Genomic DNA, 19,272 nt, shown 5'->3' on the forward strand with positions numbered 1-19,272 from the left:
TCTTTTAAGATTTAGCTTAAGTTCAAGATAAAGAGGATATCAGTATCCTTTTTAAGTTTTTTTTCTTTTTTTGGTGGGGGATTGTCACACCCAGCGATGCTCAGGGGTTACTCCTGGTTCTGCACTCAAGAATTACTTCTGGCGGTGCTGGGGGACCATATGGGGTGCTGGGGGTCTGCCTTGTGCAAGGCAAATGCCCTACCCCCGTACTATCACTCGGGGCCCCAGTTTTAAGATTTTAAAATTTTAAAATTTATTTTTTGGTTTTTCAAAGTATATTAAGCTATAGTATCTTTTAAGGCATAAATTCTATAAAATGTCCACTTCTATGAATTCATAAATATTCTAGAAAACTTTCACTAATATTCTTGTCACATTATGAATCACTATGCTTAGAACTATTTGTTGAGCAAAAAGATTCATGTTTAAGTTCTTTCTGAGTCACTCTGTAGACATATAGTGAGTGGGACGATGAACTTATCAGACATTGGAATGATAAGAAGTTGACTGATCACATGCTAAAAATTTAGGTTAACGAGAGGGAATATTTTTGTTGCAAAGACTACGAGATGGGTAATTTTCAATTTGATTCTGAAATGAACATAACAATTATCTTTGAAGTGTTGTTCAGGTGGGAATGTTAATATACAGATATTACATTTAAGTAGTCAGGAGATTGGAAAAAAAATGAGGAAGATACAAGTCAGCAGACTACACTACCAATACTTACTTGCATCTCCCAAGAGAATTGAAGCGGCATTTTTCCTCTCCAGAGGAAATGAAGGGTATGTTTTTAAAAACTCATATAACTTACAAGATATTAGCCTTGGATTCAGGAGACTGTACGTGGGTTTCCCATGAACACAATTTCCCATATGTCTTATCTTCCTCTTGTTTCAAAATAAAACCTTTTTCTTGTTGTCATTCTTGGAGTTGCTGCCATTGAAGGCAACCTAAGCTTAGTTGTGTGTGAAGGAAGCTGAAATACTGTTCTTATAATGAAGTCATAACTGTGGAATTATGACACTTGCAAGCAACTAGAGACTAATATTTTAAACAGAAAAAAACAACAAATCCACTGCATTAAAATCACTTAAAAATGCTAATACTTTTATTCCTGCTGTCAGAAGTTAGAATGAATAAGTTTAAATAGCCACTATTGAATACCCTGTTTAAGTGAATGTAGCAAATAATTTATTGAAATGTCCCATGGCTTTCTATTTATTATTTAAAAGGCTTCTAGATATATAGGCAATATAATTATGCCCTCTCAGCAGTGTGCACTTTTGTATCTTAAAAAGAATAACTTGGGTCATTTGCTTTTTTTTTTTTTTTTTTTGGTAAAATCACCTTTCCATTATTTGGAAAGTAGCATGCCACTGTTATTTTATACTGTTATAAATATAGAATAAAATGATTTGATTGTCAAATAGTTTCTGTGAGATGAACACGAAACTTCCAATATTATCTATATCAATCAATAAAGACCAGGAAAAAAGAAACTCTAATTCATATTATAAGAATAATTTAAAATTGAATTTATTTTAAGACATCATTAAGATTCTAAGTAAACATAATTGTAGTACGGAACATTTAATAGTATCTTATTATTTTCTATAGAATGCATTCCTTATAGTTTTTTTTCTTTGTGAGCAGTATTATATGGTCTTGCACTTAACCAGTGCTTACATAGAAGGTATGGGGAGGGAAACATTATGCTCAAATTGGCAACTGGATGCCTTGCTTTCCACTGGAGTTCTATAGTCAATATCTGATACTAACTTTATTGTGAAGCCCATAGAACACAAATGAACAAATCTTTGCTTCAGAGAACATTTATCTCATCAGTTTTCTTTGGAGCAATGATCAGCTTAGCTCAGTAGTGCCTGACAGCCAGGTTTTGAGGTCAATCAACCTACCAAAATTTTCTCCAGGCCTATGTCCAAATTCTAAATGATCTTCAGAGGGGAGAAAACCAAATAAAATTAATTGATTTTTTTATTTTTCAAAACAAAACTTTTAATTTTTTTAATTTTTGTTAAGTCACATATTGACTAAAGAAGCCTCCTGCCCCCACCCACGGCAGAGCCTGGCAAGCTACCCTTGACATACTTAATATGCCAACAACAGTAGCAAAAATGGGTCTCATTTCCCTAACCCTGAAGGAGTCTCCAGCTGAGTTGGGAAGAACGAGAGGGCTCGTACTAAGCAGACTGCATGCAAGTCAACGGGTGTGAAGGCACCCGGCAAGCAGCTGGCCACCCAGGTGGCCCCAACAAGGTGGCCCGCAAGAGCATGCCAGCAACGGGTGGTGTGAAGAAGCCGCACCTCTACCGGCCGACACCATGTCGCTGTGCGAGATCTGCAGCTACCAGAAGTCCACCGAGCTGCTTATCCACAAGCTACCATTCCAGCGGCTGGTGCGGGAGATCATGCAGGACTTCAAGACCCACCTGAGCTCCCAGAGTTTGGCCCTCATGGCATTGCAGAAGGCGTGTGAGGCCTACCTGCTGGGGCTCCTCTAGAATGCCAACTTCTGCACCATCCATGCCAAACACGTCCCATCATGTCCAAGGACATCCAGCTGGCATGCCACATCCTCGGAGAGACAGCATAAAGTTTACGACGCTAAAATCTCAGGGCTGGGACAAATGGAGATGCTACAGGTGCCCGCTCGAGTAAATCAATGATTAATGGAATGACAGTGCTACAGTGCAGTGCTATAATTAGGTCACATAATGTTGGTTTTAAAGTATAACTTATTTTAGGACTGCAGGTTTAAACCTATCCAATTTTTTTTACCTTATCATGCCCAGTGGATGAGAAGTAGTAACCTTCCATTACAGTCTTTGAACCTTCTCTTTCAGGGGATCTCTCCCAAGGTGCTGCGGGGGTCAAGGGCTACTCCTGATAATTCTTGGCCCAGTTGGGTGAACCTGGTGCTTTAGTGCTTCGCCTGATGATATCCTGGTGCTTAGGTCCAGCAGTGTCACTTCAGTGGTACTCAGAGACCACAGCTAGTGGGGATTAAACATGGGACTTTTGCATACAAAGTGTGCATTTCACCCCACTGTGTTCTCTTCCTAGTTCAATACCACGTCTTTCTGTATGCAACCACCCATTGACGTGAATTAAGGTTGTTTCCATCATGTGTAGGAATGCACATTTCTAAGCTAGTAGTTTTATATTCTTCACTATATATCTAGAAGTAGAATTGCAGGATCAATCAAGAGGTAGATCTCTTTTAAATTTTCTTGCAGTCTCTCTATTTTCCATAAAGTCTGAACTAAATACATTCCCCGATAGTGAATAAGGAAAATCAAATATGTTAAATAACTGTTTGGTTCTCTCTGACTAATGATAACTTACATCATCTCAGACATTTAAAAAGTAGACACATCCTTGCTTTTGTGTGGCCAACCTGGGATCTATCCCTGACACCCTAGATGGTTTCCTGAACATTCCAGGAGTAAGCCCTGAACACCACTGGATTTTGCCAGCAATGAATAAATACAAAGAGAAATAAAATAAAAGTAGATGCATTCTATTTATGATCTGTAAGCAAGATGGCAGGGAATTTGATTTTAAAAATTTCAGCACACGCCACACAAGAGTCATCTGCATTCATTTTCTTCTTTCCCTTCCGGGAGAATCTGTCCTGTTTTTTTTTCTTTTTTCTTTTTTTTTTTCTGTCTTATTTGTCCCAAATAAAACTACTTTATTAAGTAAATAACTAGAAGTGCCTAAGTGACATTACACTGATATCAAATAAGAGCACTTATGTCAAGTTGTTTTTGCTTGGTTGATCTGGGGTTTCATATGGTTATCAGGGGCTCTTCCCTGCACAGTTCCCAGAACACTCTCTGGCTCTTCCTTGCCACTTTGCAGTGATGTATCTTAGAATGAAAATACTTCCCTTTGGTTAGAAAATATAAGTTACTAATTTTCAGCCAAATAAATTTTTTAAATGATAGTGACACAAAGATTACAGAAAGAACAGAGCATGAAATATTTAAGAGAAAATTTAAATATTTAAAATTTTAATAGCATCCACATACTATTACTTTTATTCCACTGGTTATATTTCCTGGGTAGTTTTTGCCTTTTACTCTGAAGAATTTGTGCTCAAACTTTTAATGAACTAAAAAAAAATCACATTTTTAATAATACACTATAAGAATAATGTTAAATCCATTGAATAAATTCTAAGATTTTTAAAAAGACAGGCTAAGTATTTTGCAATTCCCATGATATTTTATTCTTTATTTAAACTTTCTTATTCAAGTATAATTTTCTTTAATAATCATATAAAGCATTTTATATTGCACCATGTTACCACATTAATTATTAGTAGAGGGGCCAGAAAGATAATACAGAGGGTACAGTGCTTGCCTTGCAAATGGCCAAACTGTGATTCTCAGCATCCCATTTGATTCCCAGAGTCCCACCAGGAATGGTTCCTGAGTGTAGAGCCAAGGATAACCCTGAGCATCACTGGGTGTAGCCCCCCACCAAAAACATTATTAGTCGATGTTGTATTTTGCTTAATATTTTATGCTTACAATTATGGCCAGAAAGACCATACAGAAGGGAAGACATTGCTTTGCAAATGACCACTTTGGCTGTTGCTGTGATTTAATCCTTCACTCTGCATATTATCTCCTGATCACTGTCAGGGGATACCTATGAGGACAGAGTCAGGAAAAATCTCTGAGCACTGTCAGGCATGACCCAGGCAATGGGATTACAGTGACAGTGATAGGGAATGAAAAAGAAATTACTTTTCTTGGGCCAGAGTAATAGTACAGTGGGTAGGGGTTTGCCTCTCACGTGGCCAACCTGGGTTCATCCCTGGCATCTTACATGGTTCCCAAGCACCGCCAGGAGTAATTCCTGAGTGCAGAGCCAGGAGAAACCCCTGAGTTGCTGGGTGTGACCCAAAAAGCAAAAAAAAAAAAAAAAAGAAAAAGAAATTACTTTTCTTATATGACAATGATATTAATAACGTTACTTCTAGCATATTAGGGTTTTGATACATGCTTTTCCCCATTGACACTTTTCTTTGAGACAGGTACCACTACCATAAGTCACATTTGAGATAATTGTTATGATATTAAGGCCTGAGCGATAACACAGTGGGTAGGGTGTTTGCCTTACATGTGGCTGGCAGGGGTTGGATTCCTCCTCCCTTCTCGGAGAAACTGGCAAGCTACCGAGAGTATCTCGTCTGCATGTCAGAGCTTGGCAAGCTACCTGTGGCGTATTCAGTATGCCAAAAACAGTAACAAGTCTCATAATGGAGATGTTACTGGTGCCTGCTCAAGCAAATTGATGAGCAACGCATGATAGTGATACAGTGATTATGAGTTTAAGTTCAGCTTTTAGGAAATGTGAGCTTTATTTCAGAACCCTGATAGGTGCTTGCAAATCAGTCATTAAAGTTGCCAACAATTTGTATAGTATGTGGAATAGAAAGCATGTGATAAAGTAGGATGTGGAATTATTTTACTGTTAATATTTGAGTTAGAACCTTGTATTTTTAATTCTTAGGGTGAGTGGCATTGACCTCAAAGATTTTAAGCATGATATTTACCTATTTTAAAGGAAATGTTACTATTACCTATTCCCGTATTGTAAAATAGAACACATCTTTTTCTTTTTGTTTTTTTGGAGGGTAACACCCAGTGGTATTCAGGACACTTCCTGCCTATATGCTAAGCGATCACTCCTTATGGGCTTGGGGGACCATATGGGGTGCTGAGGATAGAATCTGGGTTGGCTATGTGCAAGACAAACACCTGACACGCTGTACTATTGCCCTAGCCCCAGCTCTCACACTATGCCATGTTATATAAAAATACCCCCAGTATGAGGAAAAATCTATTACTAGCTTGTAAAATGTGAAACCCATCTTGCAATATCATAGAATTATATTATCTTGGAGGTAGAAGGAACAATTGATTACCTGGTCTCAGTCCTTAATTTTATCCACGGGTTCTGAAAAGTCTGTTAGTTTTACTCAACAGAGTAACACTTGTTAGTTTTACTCAACAAGTGAGCATACTTCTTGGGTATTCTCTATCAGATAAAGAAAATCCTCAAACTTCTAATTGTGCCTCACAGTTTCAACCTACATTTTACCACAAAGATAAAGCTATTCTGATGCCTATTCCCCCTTCCCATAAAAAGTTCTCTCTTGAGCTTTATTAAAGTAGAATCATAAAGTATTTTCTCTTTTGTGTGTGTCTGTGTGCTTTTTTTCACGTAATACTATGTTATGACATTCGTACATTGTTTGTGCATATGTCATTTGTTGTTGCTTTATTTTTCATTCATGTACATTTTTCATCATAGGTTAAACAACAGCAATCCTCAACAATTTGGTACATTTTTCAGTTTCAGGATGTCTTAAATATGAGTATTTGCAAAAAATTCAAATTTCTCAGCTAGCCCTTTGGGTCACAAATCATTATGCAATTGACAAATGTGCACAATAGTCACTAACCAATCACATCCAATCAAAGCTCCTAATTGTGTAGTCTTCTTGGCTTCCAGTGATAAATACCTGTGACGTTTTACAAGAAGTATAACTCAGAGAGAGTAAACTGTCCCTGAATGACAAAACTGCAGCAAAGAAAAGCAAAAACTAGAAATAAGATTGACTATTATTTGAATATTTGAAAAATATTCACTAGCTAGCTAAAGAAGAGAGCAACAGTGGGAGAGAGCTTAAATATATGGTAGCAGTCAGACTGAAAAGTATGAATATAAAAATCAAGGTATGGCCTTTTAAACATCTGTTAATTTTCTAGGAAATAAAATCAGCTTATGTTTGAAATATAATATCTACTTTCTATGATTGGGTGAATACTGGCTCCCCAACCCACAGCCCCCCAAAATGTTAACATCCTAATCCCTGGAATTTGTAAACATGTACCTAACAGGGCAAAGGGACTCTATTGATAAGGTTAAATTTAAGGACTTTGAAATGGGAGCATCGTCTGGATAGCTGAGAGGGAAGCTGAGTGAAGACAGAATCGAGTGAAAGCAATATCTAAATGTGCTCAGTCTTACCACATCCATCACTAACGGTAGTCACATTGGAAGTAGACACAGTGAAATGTAACCAAGAGATATGGTGTTCCTTGCTTTGAAAACAGAAGAATGGGGCTGTGAACCAATCTGCAGCTTCTAGAAGCTGAAAATAACAAAACAGATTCTCTCCTTGAACCTTGTGAAAGGAATACAGTCCTCCAAATACTTTGATTTTAACTCAGAGAGACCCATGTCAAACTTGAAAAAAAAAATCTATTCATGCAGCCTGATACAGAATGCTCTTTTAAAAAAAATATAAGGCTTACTCCTTACTGTGTCTGAACTTAGAAATCATTTCTGGTGATGATGAGGGGACTTAAGGGGTGTTGAGCATTTAATCTCTATTGTATACATGCCACATAAAAACCTTTACTTCATGTGCTCTCTCTCTCTGGCCCTTACAACATTTTAAAATAATAGATTCAGGCATTTGGTGTTTCAACTCAAAACCCACCACCAGTGTCAGGGTCCCTCTGCCAGTGACCCTCACTCCTCCTTCTTAACACATACATGTGCACACACACACATACATACCCACATGGATTTTTTAAATTTAACCTATGAGAATTTGGACAATGTGTCTACAATAGTACTGATTCTTATGTACAACTCTAAGATAATAAACTGATAGGGCCAGAGAGATAGTACAGTGATTAGGGTAGGGTACTAGTCTTGTGCTCAGCTGAACTAAATATGATCCTTGGGTCCTCATATGTCACCCAAGCCTTGCCAGAAATGACAATTTAGTGTAGAGCCAGAAGTTACCTCTGACCACCAGTGAGTGTCACCCCAAAATCAAATATAAGTAAATTGATGTTGTTTTAACCACTAGTCTAGACTTATTTTGTACTGTAGCAATGTAAAACAAATGCATATGTACATTAATTGCATACTGTATAACAGAAATTTTTACTGTGTGGGGGAAATTACTTTGCAAGGTTCAAATAATAAAAATTGAATTGTGGAACAATAGTTGATTCAAAAGTGTTGCTGCTGCTGCCTTCCCATCCCCAGGAACATGATAAAAGCAAACTTAATGAAATAAAAGAGGAAAACTGATTGTGTAGAACTGACAGCTTCCCAGAGGAAGAGATAGAGCAGATTCTCCCTTTTAAAGAAACTCAGACAAATTTCATGACATTGAAAAGGCGATGCCTAAAGAAAGGGCATGATAATGCACTGACAGAGGAAAATAATCATCCCATGTCAGAAGTTATAGGATGAGAAGGCAACACTATTTAAAGTACTTGTGATATGACTTATACAAATAAAACACTTTCATTTTCAATATGTGATGCTTGACAGTATACTAAATAAATATTAGTTTCACTATGTGTTTCAATTTTTCAAACATTTGTAACCAAGCAGTAAGAGAATTTCAGAGATTTAAAAATGATAAATATTGTGGGCCTATAATATTTCTTTTTGATGATTAGTTCCACTTTGTAGGAATCGGCTTTCATGATCCTTTCTATGGTATGTTTTTTCTCTACTAGGCAAAACACAAACTTCTGGATTGTGATTATAATTGGTTTTTCTATTTAACATTTTTATGTTTTTATTTTGAGCAACCAGTGCAGTGTCATCTTTCATCTTTTATCTGTCAGAAGGCAATATGCCTGATCTGTAATAAAGGCGGAAGGAAGTAAAATATAGCAAAGAAAACCTTTTTCAATAAACTAGGGTGAAGCAACTGAATTCATACAAAAAAAGAATCCCTCATTCAAAAGTTATTTAGCTATTTTAAAATCAGTTATGGGATGTGGGGCTCTTTATAGACTACTTAAACCTTAGCATCTAATACAGTGCACAGAAATACAAGAAAAATGAAATCTAATGCTTCAAAGAGCTCTTTAAAAATAACATATAGGGGACTTTGAGATAGTATAGTGGGTAAGGGCCTTGCACACACCAAACTGGGTTTAATTTCTGGCACCACATATTTCCCCGAGTACGAGTAGTTATGATCCATGAACACAAAACCAGCTCCGAAGATAGCCAGGTGTGTCCCAAAATCAAAGAAAAGAAAGTTCTATAGTACAACAAGTGATGGGTCATTTAAAATTTGACTTGGTAAGTTATTGTACAATAGTAACATTTTCATAATTACAGGGCTCTTTCAGAAGACTGGTATATTTCCAGCAGCCCAATTTTAGAAAATGTAGATGAGGCTGCTCATATACCCTTGATTGAAGATTGGTCCGTCTCTATTTGGACTGGAACAATAGCACAGTGGGTAGGGCATTTGCCTTGCAAGTGGCCAACCCAGGTTCAATTCCTTTGTCCCTCTCAGAGAGCCCAGCAAGCTACTGAGAATATTCCTCCCACAGGGCAGAGCCTGGCAAGCTCCCTGTGGCATATTCAATATGCCCAAAACAGTAACAACAAGTCTCACAATGGAGATGTTACTGGTGCCCACTCGAGCAAATTGATGAACAATGGGACCACAGTACTACAGTGCTACAGTGCAGATGAGACAGTTGTGTGAGTGTATTTGGGGGTGGAGGTGTGGGTGGGTGGGAGGTGAACAAACAAGTACGGGACTAATTGACTTGTGAATGGGCTAGTGTAGTTTGGGTTCAAGTACAGCATAGCCTGGTATTGTATTTGGGCAGAAATCTAAAGGGCACTTTCACAGTAGTGTCTAGGTAAATTAAGGATTTCATAAAGAAGCAACATTGTGTTAACCCTTTAAAAGCTGTGTTACTCATTTGTGAAATATGACATAACAGAATGGGAGACTAACACCCAAAAATAGTAGAGATAAGTATCAGGAGGATTACTCCACAGCTTAGAAACTGACCTTGCATGCCAGGGGAAATGGCAGCTCAGATAGAGAAGGGAACACCAAGTAGAGCGTACTAGGAGGTCCCGCTCGGGATAGGAGATGCAGGCTGAAAGTTGACTATAGACCAAAAATGATGGCCGCTAAATACCTCTATTGCAAACCATAACACCCAAAAGGAGAGAGAGAGCAAAAAGGAATGCTCTGCCACAGAGGCAGGGTAGGGTGGAGGGGACAGGGTGAGGATGATGGGAGGGATGCTGGGCCCATTGGTGGTGGAAAATGGGCACTGGTGGAGGGATGGGTACTCAATCATTGTATGACTGAAACGCAAGCATGAAAGTTTGTAAGTATGTATCTATACCTCATGGTGATTCACTAATAAAATATTTTCTTTAAAAGCTGTGTTATTTGCAATAGAGGTATGAGTGGCCATTATGTTCAGTCTATAGTCTATTTTTGGTATGCAGAAACTACAACATCCAACAGGAGAGAGAACAAAAGGGAATGCCCTGCAGCAGAGGCAGGGTGGGGTGTTGGGGGTTGGGATGGGGGTGTTGGGGATACTGGGAACATTGGTGGAGAATGGGCACTGGTGGGGGGATGTAAACCAAATACAGATATGAAAGTTCATAAGTTTGTAACTGTACCGCACAGTGATTCACTAATAAAAAATTTTTAAAATAAAAGCTGTGTTATTTGTGTTTTTCATCCAGATTTTTCAAATATCTGGTCTCTGCGTGGGTTTTAAAGTACATCAGAGCAGTAATCTGTCACTTGACTTTTTAGGACTTTACCAAGGGAAGTCAGAACAAAATGGCTATCCAAAATGCTGCTAAATGCACTCAGATACTAGAAAAGAAACTGGAGGTTCCCTACTTTTCCCATTCATAAAATTTAACTTTTTAACTGGGTGGCAGGTTTTGGGCATGGATGTTGACTGTTAGGACTTCCAGAAGTACAGGGATGAGGTGGGAGGTAACCTATCCTGAGGGAGCCTAGAGATTCCAGTCAAAGGGACCCATCCTGTATCTGAGTTTTCAGCTGATTAATTTCTCTGTGAGACTCTGTCCTGAATGATGAGATCTGGCTGAAGTCAGGGTGGAAACTTTGGAGTGTGGGAGTGAATGGCTGGTAGGGCTTTGTTTGGGTGGGTGCTGGCCTGCCCCACTCTGGAGTGCTCCGGATGTCTCAGCCAGGAACAGGTTTGAGAAATTTTGCACCTAGTTGATGCCTTTTGAGATTTACTTATGGGTCTCTGGAGTGAAGCTGACAGATGAGCTTACATAGTGGCAGAGGAGGTTCCTGAGCGTGACTGCTGGGGCTTCCAGCAGTGCAGGGAGGCAGAGGGTGGCAGCCCATCCTGAGTCCAAGAAAGATTTCACTCTGTGAAGACTTTAGTCACATCTTTTAGGATTCTTATCTCCTTTGCTCTACCAAACAGAGCCTAATGAAGAACAGAATGATGATTTATAGACCACAAGTTCTGTTTTCATATAGTACACCCTAATTAGACATAGCTTGTAGGATAAAAATGGAAAACATTTATAGCTGCATATATATGTATATATTCATCTGATCATATATACTTAATTTTTAATAGAATAAATACATCTAATTTATTCATGTTATAATGGCCTTATTGCACATATTTGGGAAAGGAGTAGGCATATTGGATTTTTACCTCACATCCTAGAGCCCAGTTGTCCTGTGGTTAGTATTACTGCACTAGTCTAATGACATCATTCTCCATGTCCAGGCTAGGCCAAGGTAGTTAAGCAAATTTGTATATATGCTGCTGTATATTAAAATACAAAGTTTTTATTACACACAAAGATTTTATATACATATAGTACTTTTACTTTAATATAACACTGCACTGTCACTGTAGCACTGTCGTCCTGTTGTCTATCGATTTGCTCTGGTGGGCACCAGTAATGTCTCCATTGTGAGACTTGTTACTGTTTTTGTCATATCAAATACACCACAGTTAGCTTGCCAGGCTCTGCCATGCGGGCGGGATGCTCTTGGTACCTTGCCGGTCACTCTGAGAGGAATCGAACCCGGGTCGGCCGTGTGCAAGGCAAACACCATACAGAGTGGACTATTTGCCTTGTGTGTGAACAACAGGACTCAATCCCCAGCATCTTGGTCTCCTGAGCACCACCAGGAGGTAGCCTTGAGTACTGCCAGGTGTGGTCAAAAAAATAGCATGGTGGACATAACCAAATCTCAAAAAAAAAAGTTAAAAACTTAAAATTCAAATAAACATTCCCCCAATTTTCTGTCACTCCAAGGCAGATACTAATCTTTGATATTATCTAAGATTAAATTACTAAATAAAGTACTCAAAAGGCTAGACAACAAAGGTGAAACCAGTGAATTCCATTCAACACTCATTTACAAATGGATGTTTTAAGATATATGTCCAAACTAGGAATTAGAAATCACATAGTGTGATATAATAAAAGAGTTAACTGTCAAAAGTTTAGACTGCTTATACCACTGACTGCCTGAAGAAGGTCATTCTAAACTGTTGGGTTCAAGAGTGGATCAAAAAGCCTACAATGATTGCTTCCATAATGAACATATACAACACTTTACCATTATTCCCTAAACTGCGAAACAACTATTAACATGGCATTTATACTGTTTATACTGCTTTATGTTATACTGTTTTAGCTATTATAAATAACCTAGAGATTATATTATACATTTTAGTTATTATGAATAATCTAGAAATTACTTAAAATGTATTTGAAGATATACAAATAGTATGCCATAAAATTCTATATGAAGAATTTAAAAATCCCTGGCTCACAGGTCCTGGAATATATGTCAGTGAACACAAACAGGAGGAATTTATATAATTGAGGCATACCACTTTACTTCTAGAAATCATACATAGAATGTAGAGGCAGAGACTTGTTTCTGAATCAACTCAGGGCTACCTCCTGGCAGTAGAATAAGATTATTTTCCTCTATAATATTTTCTCTTCAGACAACTGGAGAACATTGTACATTTATTATGTAGTGGATATAGGAATGTTTGAAATATAAGCTAAAAGAAAGGCAAATATGTTCCACTTCATTTTATTTGTCTTGCCTCAGTCATTGAAAATGAAAGAAGAGTGCTGATTTTTATGAAAGAGGCTCTATGGCTCTATCTGTAATTATAGGTGTGCTTTGCAGAGACTACTTAACAGATATTCACAGTGAATAATCATGATAGGATATATTTGCTCAACACTATATATATTATTTGTGTATCTCCATTTATATCTGTAGATATATCTATATATCTATTATATATATATAGCACTGTATCACTGTCATCCCATTGCTCATTGATTTGCTCAAGTGGGCACCAGTAACATCTCTATTGAGAGACTTGCTGTTACTGTTTTAGACATATCAAATACACCACGGGTAGCTTACCAGGCTCTGCTGTGCAGGTAGAATACTCTTGGTAGCTTGCAGGGGTCTCTGAGAGGAGCGGAGGAATCAATCCTGGGTTGATCACATGCAAGGCAAACACATACCCACTGTGCTATTGCTCCATTCATAGCCCTGAGGTGATTGGAAATTATTAAAGCTTTCTCTGACACCCCTAAAACTGAGTAAAACTTGAACAATACAATTCATGGTGCAAAGTATATGTATTGCATATGCATGCATGTATATATGTGGTTTTTGAGTCTGTGTCACTATAACCACTCTCTTATAGGTATATATATATGAATAAATATATATAGGAATAAATACATATATATTTATACATTCTACTGTACATGATCAAGTAGAAAAAATGTATGCACTAGTGCATAAATTAATTTTTTTCACCAAAGTCTTTAAAAACTTTTCTCCACAAAGGTTATTAATAGCAAAGTTCATTTCTTAAAGAATAAATTCTAGGGCCAGAAAGAGTGGACAGTGTGTAAAGCAATGAACTTGAATGCAGCCAATCTCAGTTCCATCCCTGGCACTCCATATGGTTCCTGAGCCCACCAAGAGTGAGTGATTCCTGAGCACAAAACCAGGAGTGATCCTGAGCACTGCAACACGTTGTCCAAACTGCTCCTCTCTAATAAATTCTGTAAAGTTGAATTTATACTTAATTTAATTGACTAATTTATTTTTGGTATTTGGGTCACACTTGGTGATGCTTGGGTAACTCCTGGTTTTACACTCAGGAATTACTACTGTTAGTGCTCTGAGGACCGTTTGGTATCTTGGGGATCGAACCCACATCAGCCACATGTGAAGTAAATGTCTTACCCGCTGTAATATTGCTACAGCCCATGCATAATTTTAATTTGAGGTTTGATCTACCTAAGAAATTCTCAAAAGATATATGTCTTGTAGGGGATAAATTCTTGAGCAATAGTTCTACCCGGATTTAATTATAAATAGGAAACAAACATGATTTTGGTTCAACACTTAACTCTCAAAACCTCAACAAATTCATCTGATGTATAATTAAAACTTAAACCCATCTCACAATATTTTTCTCAAGTTTATATAGCATAATGCTTATACTTTTATTTTACATAGTATAATCTAATTTGATTCCTATTGAATGTTTATTTTAAACACTGTAAAAGAATTGAACCAAGATAGAAATTTGAAAAATTTGAAGCAACAATATCAAGAAAAAAGACCTCAGAGAATGTTTTTTGGAATAAACTATCTCTGTAAACTTGGACACTGTAAATCTTTAACTCCATCTGTAAATAGACACATGCCCAACACAATTTATAGAGCTATTTTTATAATTGAATGAGATAATGTATTAAAACATAACACACAGGGACTGACACTTGGTAGATATGCCTTTAACGTGTTTATGCCTGCAAATATCCACTGGTGAATAATTTGATAATTGGATAACTTGATAACTGGATGTGGCTTCATTAACACAAATTGCACTGCCCACCTCAAGGTGTTAATACAATTAAGCTATTAATATTTGATTTTCATTAACTGTGGCTTTTCATTCCATGCTTTCTGCTGAGTAACAGATAGAAGCAATGTAGAAGAGCTGGGAATGTTGTTGTGGTGACTGTATAACCAATGATTAGTATATTTATAGATGTTATATTCTCCAGACCAAGGTTTTTGGTCTGTAAGATGTTAGCATAAGGAACATCTGGAGTGTTGTGGGTTACCACAACACTGAATGTAGGAAACAGATTTAAAAAACTATATCTGTATATAGCTGAATATAAGAAACATTTATAGCTAAAAATTCAAAATCATTATTTCTTAAGATAAAATTATCTACATTATGTAATTATCCTAAAAATATAGCTATATTTTCCTCAATTATCTGCAATAACTTCAAGTAGGTTAACAATATTGTATAACAACTTAAGAGGACTTATGACTCTATAAAACTTGGTACGTAAGTAGTTAAAAAGAGGTCTAAGCATTTTATTAGGATATTAATGTTTTAGGGATGCCTACTAAGTGCTTGCAATAGGTCATTTAAGTGTTTTAATATTTCCATGAACTTTTGTGTTTGGTACGAAAAGTAGTAACTAAAGAGAAACACAAACTTGCTTGTATATACTTGGCCATGGTAAATCAATAATCACTGTATCACTGTATCAATGTCATCCCAATGTTCGTTGATTTGCTCGAGTGGGCACCAGTAACTTCTCCATTCATCCCTGTCACATGCTAGTGCAGCTTGATGGCATATTGGGGGCTCTTTCAGGATCAGGGGAATGAGGACCATTGTTGTTACTCTTTTTGGCATATCGAGTATGCCAGGAGTAGCTTGCCAGGCTCTGTCCTGTAGGCAGGATACTCTTGGTAGCCTCTCTGAGAGGGACGGAGACTTTTGGGGTGATCTCTAATCACCTTTACAGGTGTTCCCAGTCTACCGAATGTAAGCCTTTGGTCGACTGGCAAATTGTCACGATCCACACACTGACAAACATGCACCTGCCTGTGTCTCTGGGCAGCACCTGGGACATCTGCAGCCTCAGGTTGATCTCCTTGAGGTTTTTGGAGTGCTCTCGGAGGTTGTTGAGCAGCTGGCAGAGCAAGACCCTATTGGGGGGCCTGTGCAAGGTAGAACACCTGCGCAGAGTCCCAGGTCACAAGATAATTGGCCGACAGCACCCCTCAGTGGATGAGCCACTTCAGCACTGCCGCCACAGCTCTATGCTGAGCTGTGGCTCAGCTTGGCTGGGACAGGTGGTGATGCAGCTGCCATGGCGATTTCTCCATGCCCTGTCAAAATCAATAATATATTTAAAAAAGTTTCATTTGAATCATTTAAGGGGAATAAATTTGTTAGATATTAACTAGAAGTTTTTAAGATGTAAAACTTTAATATTGAAAAATAATCATTACAAAGCAGAAGTTTATTATCTTGAATTCATATTTACGGGATTGTAAGCTTTTACTAAGAATATGGAGCAACTTAGAATTAAGATATCTTTGCTTGAGTTGGCTAAAAGTGGTAGTAAATTGAGTTAGCATAAAATTTTTTATTGCTATTTAAAACAGTTTTTCTATTTTCTCCAAGTTTAACCTTCAGTTGTTCATAAATAGAAATTTTGACTGTATTAAATTTAAGAAATGTCATTTAAAAACAATACTCGCAATATTCTCTGAGAACTTTTTTCTGTGAAAAGTGAAACTTTTAAAAACTTTTATTCAGACTTCCCGCTGCCGTCTGCGTCCCCCGAGTCTCTGAAGTCACTCCCTGCTCGCCCTGCGCGCCCCGTCTTCCGAACCGGCTTGTAACTGTGCAAGTCCATCAGGTACGAGGACCATCCCTCGGCCACGCCCTCCCGTCCCCCCCATCAACAGGAAGACACTGGGGGCGTGGCCTGTGCCTTAGTGGGCGTGGTCTCCGAGTGGGCGTGGCCTACCTTCGGAGCGGCCAACGCTAACGCGGCCGCAGTTATTCTTTGCTACCTCAGCTCAATCGGTACTGTGTATTCCTTTGAAAACTCACTTTTCCGATCTCAAACACTTACGCAAAATAGCCATTAGCTTAGGCTGACAGTATAAAAGCTATCAGTGAATAAGGAAGTTTAGCACAATTGGAGCCCCTTCTTCCCACAAAAAGGAAGAGGAATAAATAACTACAAGGTTCCAACTCTACACTTCCCTGACAATATGAAGAAGCAGCGAAAATCCCCCCCGCGAAGAGAGGGGGAAGAAGAGATACCAGAAACCTCAACAGGGGCTTCTCACATCTACGACCTCTCAGATAAACAATTCAGAGAGGAAATCTGGAGGAGAGTCAACCTACTCCAAGCAAATATGGAACAGACATCCAATAAATTAAGGGAGGAGATGAATGAAGCGCTGGAACGGTCTACCAAGAAAATACAGGAAGAAATGAGAGCAGAAATGAGAGCAGAAATTTCAAACCTTCGAACGGAAGTCTCGCAAATAAAGGAATCGGTAGATGAAATAAAAATCTCACTAGATGCCCTCAACAGTAGAATGACTACAGCCGAAGACAGAATCAGTGATCTGGAAGATGAGCTGCAGAAAGCTTATAGACAGCAACAAATCATGGCCAAAGACCTCAAAATGGCTATAGAGCGAATCAGAGCCCTGGGGGATGACTTCAAGAGGAACAACATAAGAATCATTGGAGTACCAGAACCGCAGGGAAGCAACCCCAATGAAAAAAACACAGTCAAAGATATCATTGCTAAGAAATTCCCAGAGCTGGAGAAGGCAGGCATCCAGATACAAGGAGTCCGAAGAGTACCAGCAAAAAGAGACCCGAATAAAAAGACCCCAAGGCATATCATAGTCAGAATGACGGATACCTTGGATAGAGACACAATTCTGCAAGCAGCAAGGGCAAGGAAGGAAATCACATACAAAGGAGCACCCCTCAGATTTACGGCCGATCTGTCAGAAGAAACCATCCGAGCCCGAAGACAATGGTGGGACATAGTGAAAAAACTCAACGAAATGAATGCCTCACCAAGAATACTTTATCCAGCTAAACTCTCACTCAAACTCGAAGGAACCATACACTATTTCTCGGATAAACAACAGCTCAGGAACTTCATAGACTCAAAACCAATCTTGAAAGAAGGTCTAAAGGGGCTACTGTAAGACAAGGAGGAGCCCCATAAGAACAACAAATCCCACAGAAAGATGACACAAAACCACATCACAATAATCTCTCTCAATGTCAATGGCCTAAATGCACCTATCAAAAGACACAGAGTGGCTAAATGGATCCGGAAATTAAACCCAACATTCTGTTGCCTGCAAGAAACACACCTGAACAAACAGAGTAAACATAGACTCAAAGTCAAAGGATGGAAAACAATCCTCCAAGCAAACAACCCCCTTAAAAAAGCTGGAGTGGCCATCCTGGTATCCGACAACATAGATTTCAGGATGAAAAAGATCAAAAGGGACAGCGAAGGTCATTTTCTGTTTATCAAGGGATATGTACAACAGGAAGAAATCACACTCTTAAACGTATATGCTCCTAACAAACGACCGGCTAAATATTTAAAACGACTCCTAACAGACTTCAAAGAGGACATCACTAACAGCACAATTGTAGTCGGAGACTTCAATACGGCCTTATCGCCTCTAGATAGATCCACAAGAACAAAACTCAACAAGGAAACACTGACTCTGAATGAAGAAATTGAAGAGAGAGGCCTAATAGACCTATACAGGGCCTTACACCCCAAAAAGAAAGAATACACATTCTTTTCCAGTGCACATGGAACATTTTCAAAAATAGACCATGTACTGGGCCCCAGAACATACCTCAATAGAATCAGAAAAATAGAAATTGTATCAACCATCTTTTCAGACCACGATGCGCTGAAGATAGAAGCTAACCACCCACAAATACGGAAAATCAAATCAAACACCTGGAAATTAAACAATTCCATGTTGAACAATGAGTGGGTCAAGAAGGAAATCAAGGAAGAAATCAAAAGATACTTAGAAACAAATGAGAATGAAGACACGAGCTACCAAAACCTATGGGACACAGCTAAAGCCGTGTTAAGGGGAAAATTTATAGCTCTCCAAGCATTCCTCAGGAAGGAAGAAAGGACCCACATAGATAGCTTGACTTCACGACTCAAGACCCTAGAAAAGGACCAGAAAAAGGACTCCAAACCAGACCGAAGGAAAGAAATAATAAAAATTAGAGCAGAAATTAATGACATCGAAACCAAAAAAACAATCCGAAAGATCAATGAAACAAAGAGTTGGTTCTTTGAGAAAATAAATAAGATTGATAAACCGCTAGCAAGACTCACAAAGAAAGAAAGAGAGAAAACTCTAATAAATCGAATCAGAAATGAAAAGGGGGACATCATAACAGAAACCAGTGAGATTCAAAAGATCATTAGAGACTACTTTGAAGGTCTTTA

The 19,272-nt window shown here is 38.2% G+C and overlaps 1 pseudogene; it reads left to right on the forward strand.

Moving 5' to 3' along the window:
• Nucleotides 1-569: 569 nt before the first annotated feature.
• On the forward strand, nt 570-2,617 carry LOC101555646 (histone H3.1-like; annotated as a pseudogene).
• Nucleotides 2,618-19,272: the final 16,655 nt, after the last annotated feature.

Source organism: Sorex araneus, chromosome 1 (assembly GCF_027595985.1).
Source record: "Sorex araneus isolate mSorAra2 chromosome 1, mSorAra2.pri, whole genome shotgun sequence".
In the NCBI taxonomy this organism is placed as follows: Eukaryota; Metazoa; Chordata; class Mammalia; order Eulipotyphla; family Soricidae; genus Sorex; species Sorex araneus.